We start from the raw sequence: 19,689 nt of genomic DNA, 5'->3' as shown, positions 1-19,689 counted from the left end.
ATTTATCAAAGCTTGTACTGGTGTAATTCCTGGCACAGGTTACAGCGCAATTCTACACCAGGCAGGGCCGGAGCCACAGTGTATCCAGATAGACAAGTGGGGCAGGGTTAACGGTAATAGTGGCACGCACACCTGATAAATATAGTACAACGTTAGATAGATTGGGGGAAATGTATTATTTATCTTGCACCACTGTATTTGCCTTTCCTGTGCCGCCAGTGGCTCCAACAGTAGAGAAGACTTATTTACTAGAATAATGAAAGTGTAGGAGAAGAATTAGGAGGCATAATACAGTTTGATGGTGAGAAGCAGAATTCCTGCAATGTTGATCCAGAAGAAGAAAAAAGCTCCATTAGGAAGACACCATTTTTAATAATAGAAGTCTCATCTTAGTAGAGAGATTCAATCAACAACTGAAAATCTGGCAATCAAAATAAATCTAGTAACTATTGTTACATTAAAAAGACAGTCGTCTTGGACTTCATCTCTGATCCTAAATCTGCTGTCAGGTACCAGCGTTGGGTACCCAGTCAGTATCTAGCTTGAGTTCAGGTACTGTACACTCATATGTAGGTAAAATAATATTTATATGAACATTCTCATTTTTTATGCTTGTGCAAAAATAGGAAAATGTAATTTTCCCAGTTTTCGGTCTAAACTATTCTTTACTCCCAATAATATTAAAACTAAGCATCTTGTGACCCCAGGAAACTCTTATATCTCATGTTACAGCACAGGATTTATGAACAGTCATTAGTGCTGTAGGTTCAATGTCTCAGACGTTGCCTACAATGAAGGATTGTCACTGTGGTGCATAGGAAGCCAGAATTTCGATAAGCATTGAAAGTGATTGGTGGCAACCATAAAACATGACTTAACCTTTTGCCACCTGATTATGTGTTATCCTTCTTTTTAGTTATATTGGTACATTAAAAAGAACAACCATGTTTTATTTTTATATCATGATCTTTGAGTGTAAAGATTTCCAAGGAAGAATTTAACACATCCTCGGAGAAACACTGCTACTCACCCAGAACATTAACATAGAGATTTATTGGCCATTTAACAATCAGTCGATCCACAACTGTAGACACAGGAGTGACAGAGTCATAAGGAAAGCTCTTTCCTCCATTAACACTAGAGGCTTATAGTAGGATAAATGTGATTGTTCGCACATGATGTATGGTAGCCATTACTTCTTATGGTGGGAAGTACGACTAATAGTACACTGTAATTGATTGGCAGACTATAGTGGAAATAAGGGCTATTTTGATTGAGCATGGCACTTGTGATTCACAAATCCATGAGCTAAGGGATTTAGTATGAGAAATACTTGCTATTGATCATAGACTATACTTTTGTACAGAAGTCTTTGCCGTCATTGCATACCAAACAAGTAGTAAATATAATATGTCTTTTGAATTTCAAAGACTAAAGACAACGTCATGTCATCTCCAATTGTTGTATTAGGCAGAATACCACTGAATACTTTTGTTGTATTGTATTTATAACCAAATGAAATTCCTCCTTGTGGACTCCTCGTGGTTTACACTGCAGCACGGTGTTTTGGTCACTGTATTATCACAAGATACTGAAACACAAACAATATAGAACAGAGCAAAAAGGTGATATATAGCAAAAAGAATAAATATGTTTGAAAATCATAGATTCCTACTAACTACAGACACTTCTCACATGATATAATTCAAACCATTAATATCTTCCAGGGGTTTTTCTCTTCTTTGTTAATAGGAAGTTGGTCTATCACATGGCAGGAAATGTTACCTGAGGGACAGTCTTCTTCCAGAACTTGCACGGCTCCTGTGATTCCTATAAACATTACATGCAATTTTTATGTTGCATCTCAGATGGGATTTGAAATTGTGACGCTTGGAATCAAAGGCAGTAATCTAGTCTGAGGAGCTCAGCTATTAACAAAATCCTATATGATATACGGAGATGGTATGCATACAGATATTTCCATAAACCAGCATTTGTTTTATATTTGATTAATGCATGTGTCTTAAAAGATTTGAAAACTCAAAGCCTACCAGCCCAAAATCTTAACTCAACAGCTATTAAACTCATTGGGGCACATTTACTTACCCGTCCCGTTGACGCTGCCGATCCGGAATGTCCGACGAGGATTTGCGTCTGCCGCGGTTCACTAAGATTTGTGTCGCATGCAAGCCTGCCCCTATGCATCACAATTCCATCACGTGCGCCAAAAAAATCTGAAAAAACTTGCGAAACCTGAAGAAAATGCAGTGTTCGGACCCTTAGTAAACGTGCCCCATTGTAACTTGTCTCAACAAACATTGCCACTGGAACCTAAACGCCTTCAAAATCAAATCTTTCAACTAGTTGTTGCCCTTCAGTGACCACACAATTAAATTACTCAACTAAGAAACACCAGATAAAAGCATCATAAAACTCAGTTAACAGTATGCCAACATAACATACTGAAACCATTGGGGCAGGCCCATAGAAGGGGAAGAAGTGCTGGCCCAAGCTAATTGGAGAAATTTGGTAACCTGCTTTCTTCAAAGCTGGGGTGTTAGAGATCAGATCCACTGGCAATTTCATCCTTATTCCCTTATTGTGGAACAACATTTTTCTAAATTACGTACCTTTACAATGTTAACCAAATTCTAAAAAAGGTAAAGCATCTTGAAAACAGTAATTTAATATATTTTCTTATATTTGTATTGATCAAGAGAAGAGTGAGCACCATACATTTCATCATTGTGTCACTTATTTACCAAAATGTTCTATTTTTGTTCTACCTTTCTAACACCAAGCATTACAACAAGTCTTACTGAAAACCTTTGTCAATGGCACAAACAATAAAAATGATTTTAAGACAGTAATGAAAACATTATCTCACTCCTAAATTACCACGACTTAGATAAGATTTTAAAGCTGGTGTAAACTATGTATTATTTAGAAGTAGTGACATTCCAACAAATATTTAGCCTTGTAAACTGTTGTCAAACTGATGGATAGGTTATTCTACATCTTGCACGACAGGGAACAATTTTCTGCATGCCATGCGTTTTTTTGGATTTTTATTTCATAATTATTATTGAATTTGATCCAGGAGGCTCATTTTTTATACAAAGTGTCAAACTCTCTGCAGAAATGCATCATGATTGGTGGGGCAGGCTCCATATGATACATCACTCTCAAAGCTCATTAAAGAAGGAGCTTGATATGATGATGGATTACAGTAATGAGGCATATGTAGCCTGAGGCATGAGTACTCAATCACTAATGAGGTGAAGGGAGAACGAGGAAGCCCAGAAAGTTTCAGTCTACCTGTTGAGCAGAAGGAAGTTGGCTGAAAACACATAAATGAATTAGTAAATTTCAGTATGGCCTTTGACAATGTACATAAAATGAAATACAAACGTGACCTTGCCTTTATTATTGCCTTGAGGCCAAACTAAAGGTGTGTCAGACGATGGACAGTTTCAAGGCAATATTGGGACATATATAGGTCTGTGTGAATTGTGATTTTGCAGCCTTTTAAAAAGCCTTTATAAATCCGAGGAGTAATTCTTGTTTCTAAGGGACCATATTACTACATTTATGAGAAATTATCTGAAAAAATGTTTATATATGGCCGATTAATGAAACTGAATGTGAATGCCCAGACGAGAATACCCATTTAAGTTGAATTCAATCTTGTTAGCAATATGGACAGAAACCAACCCAAGGTGTAAGATGACATGGAAGCTCTATGCAGAAGATCGGGAAAGCATTTGGTCACAGCAGTAAAAAGTCCACCCATCATCTGTAGAAAGACTGCAAAATAACAGAATTCAGAAATTATACCAGAAAAAAGGGAAAATGGCCAGACAGCAGTAACACAGCCCTGAATTTTTTATTTTAAAAGATGAATCCATGTGACTAAGAAACACATATGGACAGTACAAAGCTGAAAGACCCAACACATACTTTAAGATAAGAAAAAGATGTAAAAACTCTCTTTGCAACTCTCCATTTAAAAGTTAGCGTTATACTGAGGTAAAGCTACTACATAACAATAAGTTAATGTTAGCCTATGTTACCACCTAGTAGTGTAAATCTCTCTCTCTCTAGAAACTACTCATATTAGTGGTAAAAGAGATCCTGATTCCACTGCTGGGTCACTTACTTTTATCTGTGCATCAGTCTTCATAGTATCATATAGTATCAGTAATGTTTATTAGTTAGAGTATTGCGGAGCTGAGGCAACAGTTGGCTTGGGGGCATTTGCTATGGCTTACTGACCCGATTCTGAAACACACAATGACAATCCAAATCCTCGGCCTCAACTAGTTGGAAATACCACAGTCGTGTCCTACAACACAGTAAGAAATTGGCATTTTATTCCATGCTCTCCATGTACTTCATGTTCATGACCTTTAAGCTAACCCACCCGTCCAGATGCTGCTTGACTGCTTTCTTCATTTACCATGCTTTCTCACCCAGATATGTACAGATGTGGGGGTTTTGGACCTTTCCTCAGATTTATATGGCGAGATGACTAGGTTTTATAAAATAAGTACTCTGTGAAACATTATCATATGTATATTGTGTTGAAGTTGTTTTATTACGGCTTCAGTATGTAATGGTAACATACTATTATGTCCTTCTAGCCGATGCACCAATACATGTAAGGCAAGCAAGCATCTGCTGATTAGAGCAAAAGTGCTGGGGAAATTGTCCTGATTGACACATGTAGTGCTTTAACATAAATGGTACACAAAGCAAAAGTTACATAGATCACTTTAAATAAAATGGCAGTAATAAGTGAGACATCATCATAGGAAGAGTTAATCTAGAGTTATGTATCTTACTGTCATTTTTCAATCATTGTGGGAAAGTTAATTATGGCAATCTTAGTTAAAAAAAAAACAGACAAGAACCTTGATTAACTAATTTATTCTTTCTGACACTAATGGAAGGCAGAAGAATAAGAATGGAAGTGAGCACTTCAAGGATAAAATGCACTACATCGGTGCTCCTGCTGGGAATATATATAAATAAATATGTACATTGAAAAATGATCCTGCTGAGAGCTTCAATCATGTCTCTCTTAGCTGCATGCAAAAGTGACTTCAATTAGTAACTTTACATATTTTTATGGAGGAGAAAAACAGATGATATTCTTTGTATGAGAAAACAGGACTCGTAGTTCACAGTTACTTGTTAAAGGAGGTCAAGCTTGATCTCACAATTTCCAGCAAACGCACTTTGGCAGAGAATGAATGCTTTAATAAACTGGTTTATGGGGCGTTCTGGCTTCTGCTGTTGTTTGTGGCAGTACAGGTGCACAATTAGAGATGCCACCTGTGGATTTTAATAGAAGTCCCAAACTTTAGATTTACTGATTATCTGAATTATTCAATGGAAGTTCGTTTGGGAAACCGTTAAACCTGAATATACAATATTGTTCTGTGTTTTGCGGCAGAAAAGCAGAGCAATAGTTTAATTTATCATATACAGTGTAGTGTATATTATGTGTCAGGAAGAGAAATGAAACCCGTAAAGAGTTGTACAGAGTCTTATACAATATGCTATATAAATCCATGATATCATGTATATTATGTCACTTGAAATATCTTGGCACCCTATATTTAAATGGTTAGGATGACTTTGGGCTTCTCCTTATACTGTATCTTTTTATCTCTATCTGGTACTCACTTCTACACATTACCGATATAATCATATCAACCTCTTCACAACCTTCCAATGTTAATTTATGTTGACCAGTCATTGAGGGATGCATGGAGATGATCATGGAGAGGGTACATGGATGTGCCCTCTCCATAAAGTATTTTACAACAGACACCTCCACTAACTGCCCCTATCAGTGCTGTGAGCAATTGCTGCAGTTGAGCTATTAAATTCAGGTTCCAATTCATAGCTATGATACCTGAAAGTCTATAAATTTATTAACTATATACTGCAATGCAGTATATTTTATAAATTATCAGACCCCTATGGTTCAAGAATCCTTGTCCATGAGGCTTACAGGGCCTTTAATGTTGGAGACATCAAAGTAAACCAAATGCCTGCCTGAAATGTGACCTTATTCCGGCACAAATCTACCATTGCCTGTGGACATGCTCCTCTTTGATAAGCTTTTGGGAAGATATAGTTGATAATATAAATATAAAAAGAAAAAATTAAATAATAAAAGATTTATGGATGTGCTTATTCTATTAAAAAGCCCCGGTCAAATGTAACTAACTAAAGTTCATAGAAAACTCTTGGCTGCAAAAAAAGCCATTTTGGTTAGACAAACAATCATCGACTTTAGGACAAGCAAAAAAAATATATGGAAAATTGAAAGAAATAGAAATGGAAAAAAGCTAAAATAGACCAAAAAGGAGATGGAAACAAGAAGAGAGAGTGAGAAGAGAGAGAGGAGAAAAGGGGAAAACAGCAAGGACAGAAATAGAAGAGAACTAGCATCGTCAAGGCATTATAGGGTTTGCTACATCTCCAAAATACCATAGTGGTTAGGAGGAGAGTTATGGGGTGGTTGTGAAGCTTTAAAATATGCTATAAATATGTACGCATTTTTCTTTTATGCAAATGTATGATGTAAAAAAGAATGTAGAAACCCTTCAAATGGTTGACAGGCTGTCAAAAGAATCATAGTCAATAGGGATAGTCGAGGGTACAATAGCTAAGATCAAAAACCAGAATAAACAATAAAGTAACAATAGCAATAGTACACACAGAGATATAGACCTGAGGTAAACCTATAACCAGCAAGGTTTGATGGGACTAGGCAGGTATACAGGGAAGATCCCGGACCCGCCTTCTGCAGCAGACTGGAGCAGCTCCCCATCAAACTATTAACCGTTGCTGGACAGAGCTGCACTGTAGAGAGCAGGGTGTGGCTCAATCAATCCAAACACACCAGAGGCCTAAGCCACAGTTCAGACACAGAAAACACAAACGGACATTAAAGTCATCTTAGCCGCATTCTGCGGACATTGGACTATGCCAGCACAGATATTACAGGTATATGAAACAAAAGGAGAGAGGACCCTGCTCGCAAGAGCTTAAAGTCTGTGAGGATGAGGAGGTGACACAAGAGGTTTAAGAGCTTGTATAATGGTCCAGTCATTCTTTATAAAGAATAAAATAATTTAATAGATAAAAATGCTGCTGCTTAAATCAGGCATCAACTGCCATCTCATATACAAAGTCCACAGTCAAAGAGACTGCAGTAAAGCCTGGAGCTTGGCATCTGGTGTTTGCCAAATAACAGGAGAAGTACACAGGGTGGGCTAGTAAAAAGAGAGTTGAAGTTTTATGCAGTTAGGGAATGTTATAGGCTTGCCTAAAGAGATGGGTTTTAAGAGCACATTTAAAGCTTTGAAGAGTGGGTATAGGTCTGATAATGGTAGGACATTCCAGAGAATTGGTGAAGCTCGAGAGAAGTCCCAGAGTGTTGGAGTTGGAGGTACAAATTAAAGAAGAGAATATTCTAACATCACTGGCAGATCGAAGAGCATGGGTTGGGCGATAGACTTAGAAGACAGAGGAGAGTTATGGAGGTGCAGCATTGCGCAGAGCTTAGTGGATGAGGGTGATTATTTTCATCTGTATTTAGAAGGAGACAGGCAACCAGTGCAGGGACTGTCACAGATTGGAGGCATCCGTGTAACATTTGGTCTGAAAGACAAGCCTGGCTGCTGCATTAAGAATAGATTGTAGAGAAGAGATTTTAATGAGTGGAAGACCGATTAGTAGAGATATACAGTAGTCTAGGCAAGAGTGAATCAGATCTACAATTAGAATTTTAGACGTTTCAATTGTATAAAATGGGCAGATTCTATAGATATTACTGAGATTCAAGCACACAAGAGCATGCAACTGCTTGAATATACAGTGCAAAGGAAAAGGAGGAAAGGGATGGAGTCCAGCACAACTCCAAGATAGCGGTCTACTCCTTGGAGTTATGGTGATCCCAAAGACAAAGATAGTGAGGGCAGGCTTGGGTCGTTTTTAGATGGTGGAAGAACAAGAAGTTCAGTCTTAGAAATATTAAAGGAACTCAGCCACTTAAAAAACCAAAAAAAGGCCCAGAAATACTCTCTTCCGCTCCTCTTCATCTTGATGCTAGCGCTGTCTGTCCCTAGTCTTGACGCTCCGGAATCACCTAGAAATGAAAGCTAAAATTAGCATTATGGAGCAAATGCACAAGATCTTAGGGCTGCTAATTATGCACCTCCCTCTCCCATGACCCAGCATGGGACAGGGAGGTGACATCATGGGACAGGGAGGTGACATCAAGAGACAGACGTGAACCCCAGCTTGGAAGAGGAAGGTGGTCGAGGCATGCATAATTAGCAGCCTGGAGCACTGGACATCTTGTCCCCACACTCTGTGCTGTTCATTATAACTTTCTTTTCTAGGTGATCCTGGCGTGTCAAGACTAGTAACGGACAGCGCCAGGATCAGGAAGAAGAAGATGGAAGTATTTCTAGCCTTTTTTTGTTTTTTTTAATTGGTTGATTTCCTTTAAGTTTCAAAAAGAGAGCAGACATGATGTTAGATATAGGATTAAAAGGAAAAAGGAAATGAAGGTATGTAGCACCAGTGTATTTTTTGATATTTTAAATTTTTTTGTGTGTGTATTGTCATGTATTGTCTTTAATGTTATTTTTAAGCGTGACATTTACTATCTCAATGTTTTACCATTCATTCTTGCAGCTAATAATGGAAAAGAATATTTGCTAATAATTGCATATGGTACACAGGTGGAAAAGGAAATGTCAGACTGTGTACTTTGTTATATTATAGGTTTGAGTTCTGTTATGAATGTAGGAGATATGCATTGCAAATGATTGACTCCAGCTCTACAATTAGACAACCAGCATGTGTCAATCATTTGTCCTATCATTACCCTGCTGGAGGTGATTCTTCCAATTGCGCCTCAACCAGATGTTAGAGGTGTGAGCCCAACCTCCCACCGCCACTCTGTATATAAACAGGTAGAATATGTGTGATGCGCTGCCACAATACAATTACATTTGATTGTCTTTTAATGTTTGGATGGTATTAAAATATAAGGAGCAATTCATCTGTTTCTGGAGGACCAAAGTCATTACCAAAGCGGCTAGAAAATGAGTGTAACTGTTAACTCACAGTTTGGAATCAAAATGATTAAAACATTATAGTATACTTCCAGAGTAATTACGGTGTTTGACAAAAGGAGCGTAGAAGAAAACAAGATGGTTCAATAGTCAAGAGCAATACTGTTCCTGCAGAGAAGACTGTGAGGTATCCCATATGTCGCATAAAATATAATGTGAAGGATGACACTAAAGAATGAGTCGGTATGATTAAATTGTTCTGCTGGACATCAATATGATGAATATCTCCTTCAACATCCCTCATAATTATGAAGCTTGGTTGACACCTAGTTTATGGCTGCACTATTGGCATTAAAGTACAAAAATCCTCCAATGTACTGTATTTTACATTTTTTTTATGCTTATAGATTTTAATGGAGGGGGGGGCAGTGAAGGAAAATAAGCGACCTAATTGTCTACAGATGCTAAAGCTGAAACAGGAGGTTGCTTATGTTACAGATGCTAAAGCAACCCATCAAAATAGCATACCGCAATGCTCTATGCAGTTGTGTAATTGTACAAATCGCAACTAATGCAAGTAAGTGGGTTGCTACACAAATAGTATGAGTAATGCATTCTCACTTGCAGGTATATCATATCTCCCTCCTCCTTACATGACCTGTACCACAATGTCTCCTACTTCCCATACAGCTTGCATTCTATATCCCCCTCCTTCAGATACAACCTTCCTTCACACATAGCCTGAACCCTCATATTGAGCTTTCCTATAAAGACTGCACCCCATGCCAGCCTCTTCCTTACCGATTACACCCCTATGATCCCCTCTTACACCTCCCCCACACTTCACTCTAGACTTTCTTCCCTCCACTTCTAGTCTCATGGTCAAGCCATCATCAAATGTGCTTTAGCCCACAATTTCATTGCATCTATCTCCAGACTACATGTTCTTACGCTAGAGGAGCGGAACAGATTTATATATAGATTTATATTTACAGGCGGTCCCCTACTTAAGGACACCCGACTTACAGACAACAAATAGTTACATACGGACCCCTCTGACCTCTGGTGAAGCTTTCTGAAAGCTTTACTATAGTCCCAAGCTGCAATGATCAGCTTTAAGGTGTGTGTAATGAGGCTTTATTGATAATCCTTGGTCCCATTACAGCAAAAAAATTTTAAACTCCAATTGTCACTGGGGCAAAATTGTTTTTTTGTCTGGATCTACAATTATAAAATATACAGTTTTGACTTACATACATACATCTTGTACGTAACCCGGGGACTGCCTGTATATAAAAAAGCCAAGGCAACGGTACTTAGAGGGACTGACAGTAATGTTGGTATGCACACTAATGCAGGGAAGTCTGTCACTAACTGATACTCACAAACCCCCTTGACTCATGGAAAAATAGAGACTGAAGAATAAAAATATTAGGTTGTTTTAAAAAAAAGAGTATACAATTTAATATACATTACATCTCCTGCTCCTAAGAGTTGACAATTTAATATACAATGGAAACTGTGATCCTAAGAGTTTACATATCAATATAGAATACCTAGAACAACCTTGCACAATCTAATATAAAATACACAAACTGCTCCTGAGACTTAACAATCTAATATAAAACACATTCCCTGCTTCTAAGAAATTACAGTCTAATGCACAATAGATGCCAAGCTCCTAAGAGCTAAAAATCCCATAAAGTCAGAGGCATTGTAATGCTCTACTACAAAGTCTGTCCATACACCTTAAATATGCATCTGTCAGGGTATTACAGTAGATGAGGCAAAATAAAATATCCAGCTCATAATCCCACAATGTTGATCCTGAGTAAGATGGATGGTGGGTGCCAATAGTTCAATAGTAGAAAATAAATTATTTTCTGACTATAAATGTGCCAGAAAAATCCCTGGATCAACCTTCTAAAATTCAATAACACTCTTATACCAACATTTGGAGAGAAATCCAAATGCGCATCCACACATTATACAGTGATCTATAGCCATATGCTACATAATAATTCTATAATAGTCCTATTGTGTCTTTAGGGCCTGATGGTAACCCCCGTATGGCATAGATTTTGAGGTGTGGAAGTCTAAGGCTTGGTCTCCATGCTGTGGTTTTATAAAGGTTTTGACAATTTTTTCTCCTCTCTGATAATGCAGTAAGGACTTCGTAGTGTGTGGCTGAGCTCAGAACAGCAAATAGGCAGAGAAAAGATTATGTTTGAATAAGAAGAACAAGATCATTTATCAAAAGCTAGACTGTACGCCACTACAATCTGGCAAAAGTAATGTTTACTTAACCCCTTATCACCGGCACTGGTTTTCAGCTTAGTGACCAGACTCTATTTTTAGAATCTGACGTGTATCACAATATTTGGTTATAACTTTGGAATGCTTTAACATATCTAGGTGGTTTTGAGACTGTTTTCTCCTGACACATTGTACTTTATGTTAGTTATAAAATTTAAGTCATACGTTTTGCATTTCGTTCTGAAAAAAAAATTTAAATTTGGCAAAAGTTCGGAAAAATTCTTCAAAGTTTGAAATGTTTTGCTCTCCAGGCAGATAGTTAAAATGCCCAAACAGCTTGATAACTAACATTTACTGAATGTCTATTTTATGTTTGAATGATATTTTATGCATATTTGCAGTTTTCTAGGATGTTATGAGGCTTAGAACTTGGCTTTCAAATGACTTTGAAAGAACTAAATAATAGTAAAACCCCATAAATTGCCCCACTATAGAAACTAAACACCTCTACATATGTAAAACAACTTATATTAAGTCCACTAAGTTTTTAAGTGTTTCACATGGGCTAAAACAAAATAGAAGTGTGATTTAGAAACTTTTTTTGGAAAATACATTAATTTAGGCCAAAAATTACACTTTTAGTATGTATTAAATAATGAAATGCTCAGCAAAGTTTGATTCTCAATTTCTCCTAAGTGTACATATACCGCATATGTGGTGGTAAACTGCTGTATGGGCAAACAGCTTGGCGTAGAGTGAAAGCAGCACCATTCAGAGCAGATTTTTATTGTCACATTGTACAGGCTATAAAATTTTCATTTTTTTGGTAATGCAAATATATGAGGGCTTATATTTTGCGGGGTGAGATACAATGGGGCACATTTACTAAGGGTCTGTGGACTGTATTATCGTTGGGTTTCCCGAGTATTTCCGATTCGCGACAAATTTAACAGGGGTTTTTGGCTTACTTTCATGCAACACAAATCGGGGGCGTGGCCGTCAGACAACCCGACAGATTCGGACTAAGCGCGGGATTTAAAATTTAAATAGTGTCGCAAGATATGCACTCACATACACCAGGAAGAAGGACGTTAGTGGTTAGTATGAGTTCTTATTTGTTTTCACATTCCCCCTCACCAGTTTTAAAAAGATTTGAAGCCCTAACAACTCATTTAATCACTATAGCAAACAACGTTGAGACCAACTATTTATTTCCCCAAATAAACTTTCTGGAAACTGTGACCAAAATGCAGAACAATTAGATAAAAACACCATTAATAACTTTACAAGCATTGCTTTCAACTGTGACATTAAACAGAATTGTATAATTTAACAACCTTTTTTAGATTTTCCAAGCAGCATGGCATTTCCTTCCTCCAGATCTGTCCCATCAGATCCACCCTGTAGCACTCTAATTATAAAATATGTGCCATGTGCAGTGGGAATGCCAAAGCACCTGCTGGCTCCAAAATTAGTCTAAGAAGTTATTTTTATCCTCAATAGATTATCCAGAGGAATGTGACTGTACCTCTGCAAGTTCCTTACATCGCAAGTTGTTTCATGGTACATCCACCATAGGAGGTTGTAGTTAAGCTATATAATTGCTACTTTCCAAGCCCTAATTAGGATTCTAACACATTTCCCTGACTGATACCTAGAGTGACGAGGATGAAATCTCATTTTACGTACTATCTGATTACAGAAATGAGCATAAGAAGTCATGATTTTCTGGGTGGTCATGCTGAGCAGGATTTAAATTGGAAATTAAAAATGGTAGCCACCTGTAATAATTGTATATATTTTTAAAATAGAATGGCCTAAGCATGTGGACAGCCTGACAAAACTTGAGTGAACTTGCCCTCCCCCTTGTTCAAATGTAAAAATACCGGTATCAAAACTTTGTGCTAGTTTATGCAGCAGAAATTTTCATTAGCGCCACTTACATTTTTAAGATATTAATAAAAGTTTCCAGAGCTCATCAGGTGTTAACCAACAACCCACTTTACCCAAATCAAACAAAACTAGTTTATGCTGGTTTGTGCTGCCCACATTTTTGTTTGTGCTACTTTTGTTTTGAAAATATTAACAAAATTGTAAAAGTCAAAAGGTCAGACAGCCCCCCCCCCACACACACACATTAACTGAATCAAACAAAGTTGATTGTGCTATATTTGTGCTGGTTTGCATTTGTGCTTCTATAGTTTTTAAGGTATTAACCCCTGGATGTAATCGTATGAGCCTATGGACGATACTTCCGCACCGGGATGTTCTATTTCGTCCCACTTCTGACACCGGCTCATGAACAGAGCCGGCACCAGAAGCAGTGGCTGTATATAACAGGGAGTGTGAACCCTTTAGAGGTTGCGGTCAAGCATATACGCAGCATGTTAAGGTGTTCCCCTCAGGGTTGGACCCCCCCCGGCCGATCCACTTCTGGGCAGTCCTAAGGTCTGCCGATCGGCCCAGAGCTGCCCGATGTTCCAGGCAGTCAGACCCTTTCCGGGTTTGACTGATAACCGTCTGTGCATGTGTGAGCATGCCAGACAGTTTACACTTCTCTACAATGAATTAGTACTGGAGAGCAGTGCATTGGACTTCAACCAGTGATCAGAGCACCACTGGATTAAGCTTGTATAAGTAAAAACAGTTAAAAAAATAAGTTTAAAATGTTAAAATAAAAATTAATAAAAATAAAAGGCCCAATACACCTTTCCATACAAACACTTAATAAAGTATAAAAAACACAAATACACCCACCCCCCAACACATTTGGTATCCGTAATCTGTATAATAACACAGAATCGTTACTGGACCCACACGGTAATGCTGGAGGAAGAAAGAAAAGAAAGAAAAGAAATCTGTATAATAAAACTGAATCATTACTGGCGCTGCACTTTGAACGCTTAAAAAAAAAAAATCTGAAAAAAGATTTTAAAAAATGTTATGCACTCCAAAATAAGACCACTAAAAAGAACAACTCTACTCGCAAAAAATAAGCCCACAACCATATTTATCAGCTGAATAATAAAACAGTTATGCATACAAGATTTTCTCCACATTATTTATTGAGTAAAACTTTTATTGAGTAACATTGAGGGGGAAAAGCTGAAATTGATGTAAATGAGGTATCTCTTTAATCGTGGCTACCCAAACAATAAAAATAATATATTAAGGTAAGGTGAACGGTCAAAAAAAACAAAACAAAAAATCTTACCAAAAATTACATATATACTCGCGTATAAGCCTAGTTTTTCAGGAATAAAAAGGTGCTGAAAACCCAAACTCAGTTTATACTCAAGTAAAAAAATATAGGTTTTACCCGGTTTTTGTGGTAAAATTAGGGGCCTCAGCTAATACTTGGGTCGGCTTATACTCGAGTATATACAGTAATGATTTTCATTTTCTCCACCAACAAAGATTTAATAAAGTCTTATCATTTAGCTATCGATGCCCCAAAATTATGTACCATAAAGTGCATATCATGTGGCAAAAAGATAAGTCCCTATAGGTCCACATTAACCCCTTAACGACCTGGCCCTTTTTTGTTTTTTAATTTCCTTTTTTCACTCCCCATCATCAAAAATCTTTAACTTTTTTATTTTTACACATAATGAGGTCTGTGAAGGCTTGTGTTTTGTATAAAAAATTGCACTTCATACTGATTGCATTTAATATTCCATGTCGTTTACTGGGAAGCAGGAAAAAAATTCCAAATGCATTGAAAATGGTGAAAAAAACAATTGGATTTTACGGCTTTCACTGTGCACCCCAAATGACCTGTCTACTTTATTCTTTGAGCCGGTGTGATCACAGGGATAACAAATTTGTATAGGTTTTATCATGTTTTTATACATTTACAAAAATTAAAACCTCCTGTACAATTTTTTTTTTTATTTTGCCATCTTCTGGCGCTAATAACTTTTTCATACTTTGTTGTATGGAGATGTGGCTGATGTAATTTTTTTGTGACTTTCAATGACGTTTTCAATGCTTCTAATTTTAGGACTGTACGGCCTTATGATCACTTTTTATTAAATTTTTTAAATTTTTCAAAATGGCATAAAAGTCGACTATTTTCCGTTACAGGGTTATATGCAGTTAAAAACCATTGGATAAAGGATTTCATATAAATCCTCCTTTTAAAATGTGGGAGCAACTTAGTGGTTAAGCTCTGAATGTTCATATTGTCTGTATTAACCCCATTATGGAGGACTGACATATTGGGGCTTATTTACTAAGGGTCCAGCGGATCGCACTCTGCTTTTAGAAATGTTTGGGATTTGTGCCGCTGTGACAGGTATTTAGTGTGCTGACTTTCATGTGACAGAAATGGGGGGGGGGGGCATCGGACGATCTGATGGATTCGGACAGAGCGCGGGATTTAACTTTAAAATTATGTCGCAAGACAATGCACTTACATATACCAGGAAGAAGAAGGTGAACTCCGGTGGACCTGAGCGGGGGAGCGACACATGCACATGATCTTGGTGAATCGCAGCAGAAAGCATTATCGTCAGGCAACATATAGCGGGGATCGCGACAGGACTGGGTAAGTAAACGTGCCACATTAAGTTGGTCTTGAGTGGCTCATCTTTTAAATAGTGTATGGGGCTTGTACAGAATATATCTTCGGAGGTGTCAAAGTGGTGCTTTTCTATCTTATCATAGATCACTGTCTCCACCATTGTTCACCCTAGGAAGGAGGTCATATGTGGGCAGTCTCGCCTTCTGTAGCAAAATATTGTCTTCTTATGCTTGGGCACCCTCTGACTCCTGTCCTGTACCTTGCTGGCTTTCCATTATCTGCAATGCTTGAAGACCTGCCAGGGTTTAGTTTTACCATTATTGTTGGCATGGTGATAAAAACACAGAAAAATGTTGGCGAACGAAAAGTCTTCCTCCATATCTTTTAGGGCTTATTTACATGACCATAATGGGGGCCGTGATCTGGCTGAACAAATTTGGTCCTATTGAGGTCTATGTATGGCACCCTGTCATGGTGCAGTGAACACACAGTATGGAGTGGGGAGGGGTGAGGAGTGCTCACCCCTCCTCCCTTCTTCTCTCGGTCATGCCCTACACCTGGGTTCTGGCCCAGGGAGCACAACGCCGCCTGAATGTGTCCTTATACGTGGTGTATAACTATAAGTTTTATATATATATATATATGCTGTTCTAAGAAGAAGAACAGAACAGTGATTTCCTCTTGGTGTTTATGCCAGATTTGTTTACTGTTCACATTACAGTTATTTGCCGCATGCATTATTGATGAGTTTTAATTAACATTTACATTTTTGCAGAGAGATTCTGCTTCTTTGCCCTGATTTCACTGTTCCTCTAAGTGAGCATAAAGAGGCCAAGCTGAACACGCTGACAAATTCGGAGAAACCCTGCAGTCTGGTATCGATTAGCATTTATCTATTTACCTCTTACAAGCAGGACCATTCACAAAAAGGCGATTTATCAACTGACGAAATATAAGTTTACTGGAATTGCCCTTCTCCTGTGTGATAATGTGGATATTTTACGAGCATATCCTTATCCTTATGAAGGATTTTTGACATGCAGATTTTAACGACAGATGGCTATTTAATGAGTCAATTGCTAAATGTGGACCGAACCAAAATTTAATTTCAGTCCCAAATCAGTTATAAACTAATAAAGTGTTGTCACCTTGTAAATGGAGCTGTAGGCAGGGAATGGAAATACATTTTATTTGAAAAAAGTGAAAACTTGATTTATTGGTTATATTTATTGCCACATTATGTAGTTCTTCACATTAATGCAGTGCAGCTCTCAATTATTTAAATGGGAGCTAAGTTGTAGTAACATGGCTCAGTCACTACTCCGAAAACCGGACACTACACTTGATCATTCCTATTTCATTTTCATTTTATGAGCTGCTGAAAATAGCTGAACTTTGGGGGTGTTAGCTGTCTGATCCTAACCAATGTCAAATTGACAACCAGTGAGAAGCGGATCTGAACTGCAATGTTCAGGTTTGTACCAAACATAGCAGGTATGGGAGCACAGAAGACAAACCCAGACTTCAGTCAGGCATCTGGGCTCGGTTCACCCCACACTAGTAACATCCGCGATTGGTTCTGGGTGTTTGGATTTAGTTGGGCCAAACCTGCCAGACCTGAATACTGATGGGTCTGCTATTCACTAGTGACAACCTTTCCTTACCATAGTTCATCAATATTGTGCTTTGTTTTTACAACTTTAACTTTACGCTCCAAATATATTGTCTCCTATAATCTTTGGGAAACCAAATGTATATAATTTTGTTATATTAGACTTAATTCCTTTAAAAAATGTGAGGATCTTTGCAAAAAAATATATTTTCTATACCCATTTTGGACACCTGTCCATTTTTCATACTTCGGTGTTCAGAGTTGTGTATGGTTTCAGGTTTAAAACTAAGAAATTGTGAGGAGCTCTCTTTTATTCATTTATGTTTTGTGTGCAACTCACCTAACCCTGGAGGTGTTATATATCCACATTCTTATCATTTCTCTGGTCAAGTGAGGAGATTTACCCTATCTGCACAGAAACATTCTCAGAGCAACCACATTACCTTGGGACAAGATACCAGAATTTCTTCCAAGACACATGACAGTGGGCTTGCTGGATTTCATGGACTGAACACAAAAGGGCATTTATCATTCACAATTTAGAGTAGAAATTGGAGTGCAAACACCCTTTTTGTGTCTTTTTTTACTCCATTTGCACAAAAAGTTTTACGCTGCTCTTGCTGCTTTTCCAAATGGCTTCAGTCCCCCTCTGGAGTCATTTGTAGCTAGCCATGAGTTGAGTATATTCACAGTGGAAAGGGGCTATTTTGTCACACCGGTCAGTTATAATGCAGAGAGCCATCACTATGCTTCCGCTGCCGCTGTACACAGCAGAAGCAGCAGGAGAGGAGAACTGTTGTGGCGGAGCAGAGAGAGGTGAGTAACTGTGTTTATTATTTTTATGTTAAATAGTGGATAGGAAAAAAAAAACAGGTTTAATGAACATGCTGCCCCAAAGACTAGAGGTTTATTGGTAATGCGTGGACTATCGTTTCGTCAGCTCCAATTTGCAATATGCACTGCAATATAAAAACAGACAGAAAAATTGGTAAATATACATTTATATGTATATAAATGAGATTGTTGGACATCCTATAGATAATGTGTAATGGGTGAGTCTATATAAATAGATTTATCTATGTCCCTTTGGATATTAAATAATAAAAAATGAATAAAAAAATAAAACAGGGTAGCATCCTAATGCTAGTATTCATCGTATGCAATATATCCAAAAAGTACCAAATACACACATGCAGAGGTAGGTAAGTAGTAGATATGAGTTACTTACCTGAGTGCAATCTAGATGGAAAATTTTAAAGGCTCAAAACGAGAAGTGGAGTGCTGTTCTGGAAAGGAGATAACAATGTGGCAAGGTTACAGCGGGGGTATATGGAAAGGGAAAGATCAAATCATAGCATGAAATGATACCTAATTACTGCTGTGGTAAATAGACGAGTGTCCAGAGGCACTCCGGTGTGTATAGGTGGCATCCAGACTGGTAAATTTATATATCACTCTGAGTATAGCGGTAGTAGTAGTTGATGCGCACTGGGGTGGGATAGCTTGGTACGGAGGAAGGTGCTCTGCAACTAATACTAAAAAAGGGTAATGAATTGATGGTTAATATTGAGGTAATAGTGCTTTGTGTATATAACAAATTGGTAGTTGGTAGAGAGCTGTATATATATTAATGAATTAGTGAGGATGTATATATAATAAATTAACATATCTTTTGAATTAGTATCTGGTAGAGAGTGACAAATGCTTTATAACAAAATACATATGTTAAGCATAAAATATAGGCAAAAAAATGTCTTAAATTAGTGCATAACGAAAACAAAAGCATGACAAACATTTTCTAAAGAGATACACATCTATAAAATCCTCATTTTTAGGATAGTGCACGTATTGTTAAACAAATGAAATATCCAGCTCATTGTGTAGAGGACACATAACAATTAAAAAATGATATCTATACAAGATAGTTATGAAAACTCATTGGTAGCTAGTCAAGCTAGAACAAACCACTGTGACATATCTGAAGACAGGACTAGCAGGTCACAGAGCCTCTAGCAGTATATAGCCAACCCCCCAGTATATAGATAGCATGCCCCTCCCCAGTATATAGCCAGCCAGCCCACCCAGTATATAGCCAACCCCCCTATACATAGCCATCATGCCCTTCCCACTGTATAGCCAGTCAGCACCTCCCCAGTATATAGCCAGCACCCCCAGTATATAGCCAGCCTCCT

General features: G+C 37.8%; 1 long non-coding RNA gene across 1 annotated transcript; it reads right to left on the bottom strand.

The window, feature by feature from the left end:
* Positions 1-18,291: 18,291 nt before the first annotated feature.
* Positions 18,292-18,958, bottom strand: LOC140075338 (uncharacterized). The gene is made up of 3 exons (XR_011849405.1): positions 18,866-18,958; positions 18,726-18,783; positions 18,292-18,456 (listed from the first exon to the last, which is right to left on the bottom strand). It is a non-coding gene; the product is annotated as an uncharacterized lncRNA (long non-coding RNA).
* Between the last annotated feature and the right edge of the window lie 731 nt (positions 18,959-19,689).

The sequence above is a fragment of the Engystomops pustulosus genome, chromosome 1 (genome assembly GCF_040894005.1).
Source record: "Engystomops pustulosus chromosome 1, aEngPut4.maternal, whole genome shotgun sequence".
Taxonomy (NCBI): domain Eukaryota; kingdom Metazoa; phylum Chordata; class Amphibia; order Anura; family Leptodactylidae; genus Engystomops; species Engystomops pustulosus.
This window is presented reverse-complemented; position numbering and strand designations above follow the sequence as displayed.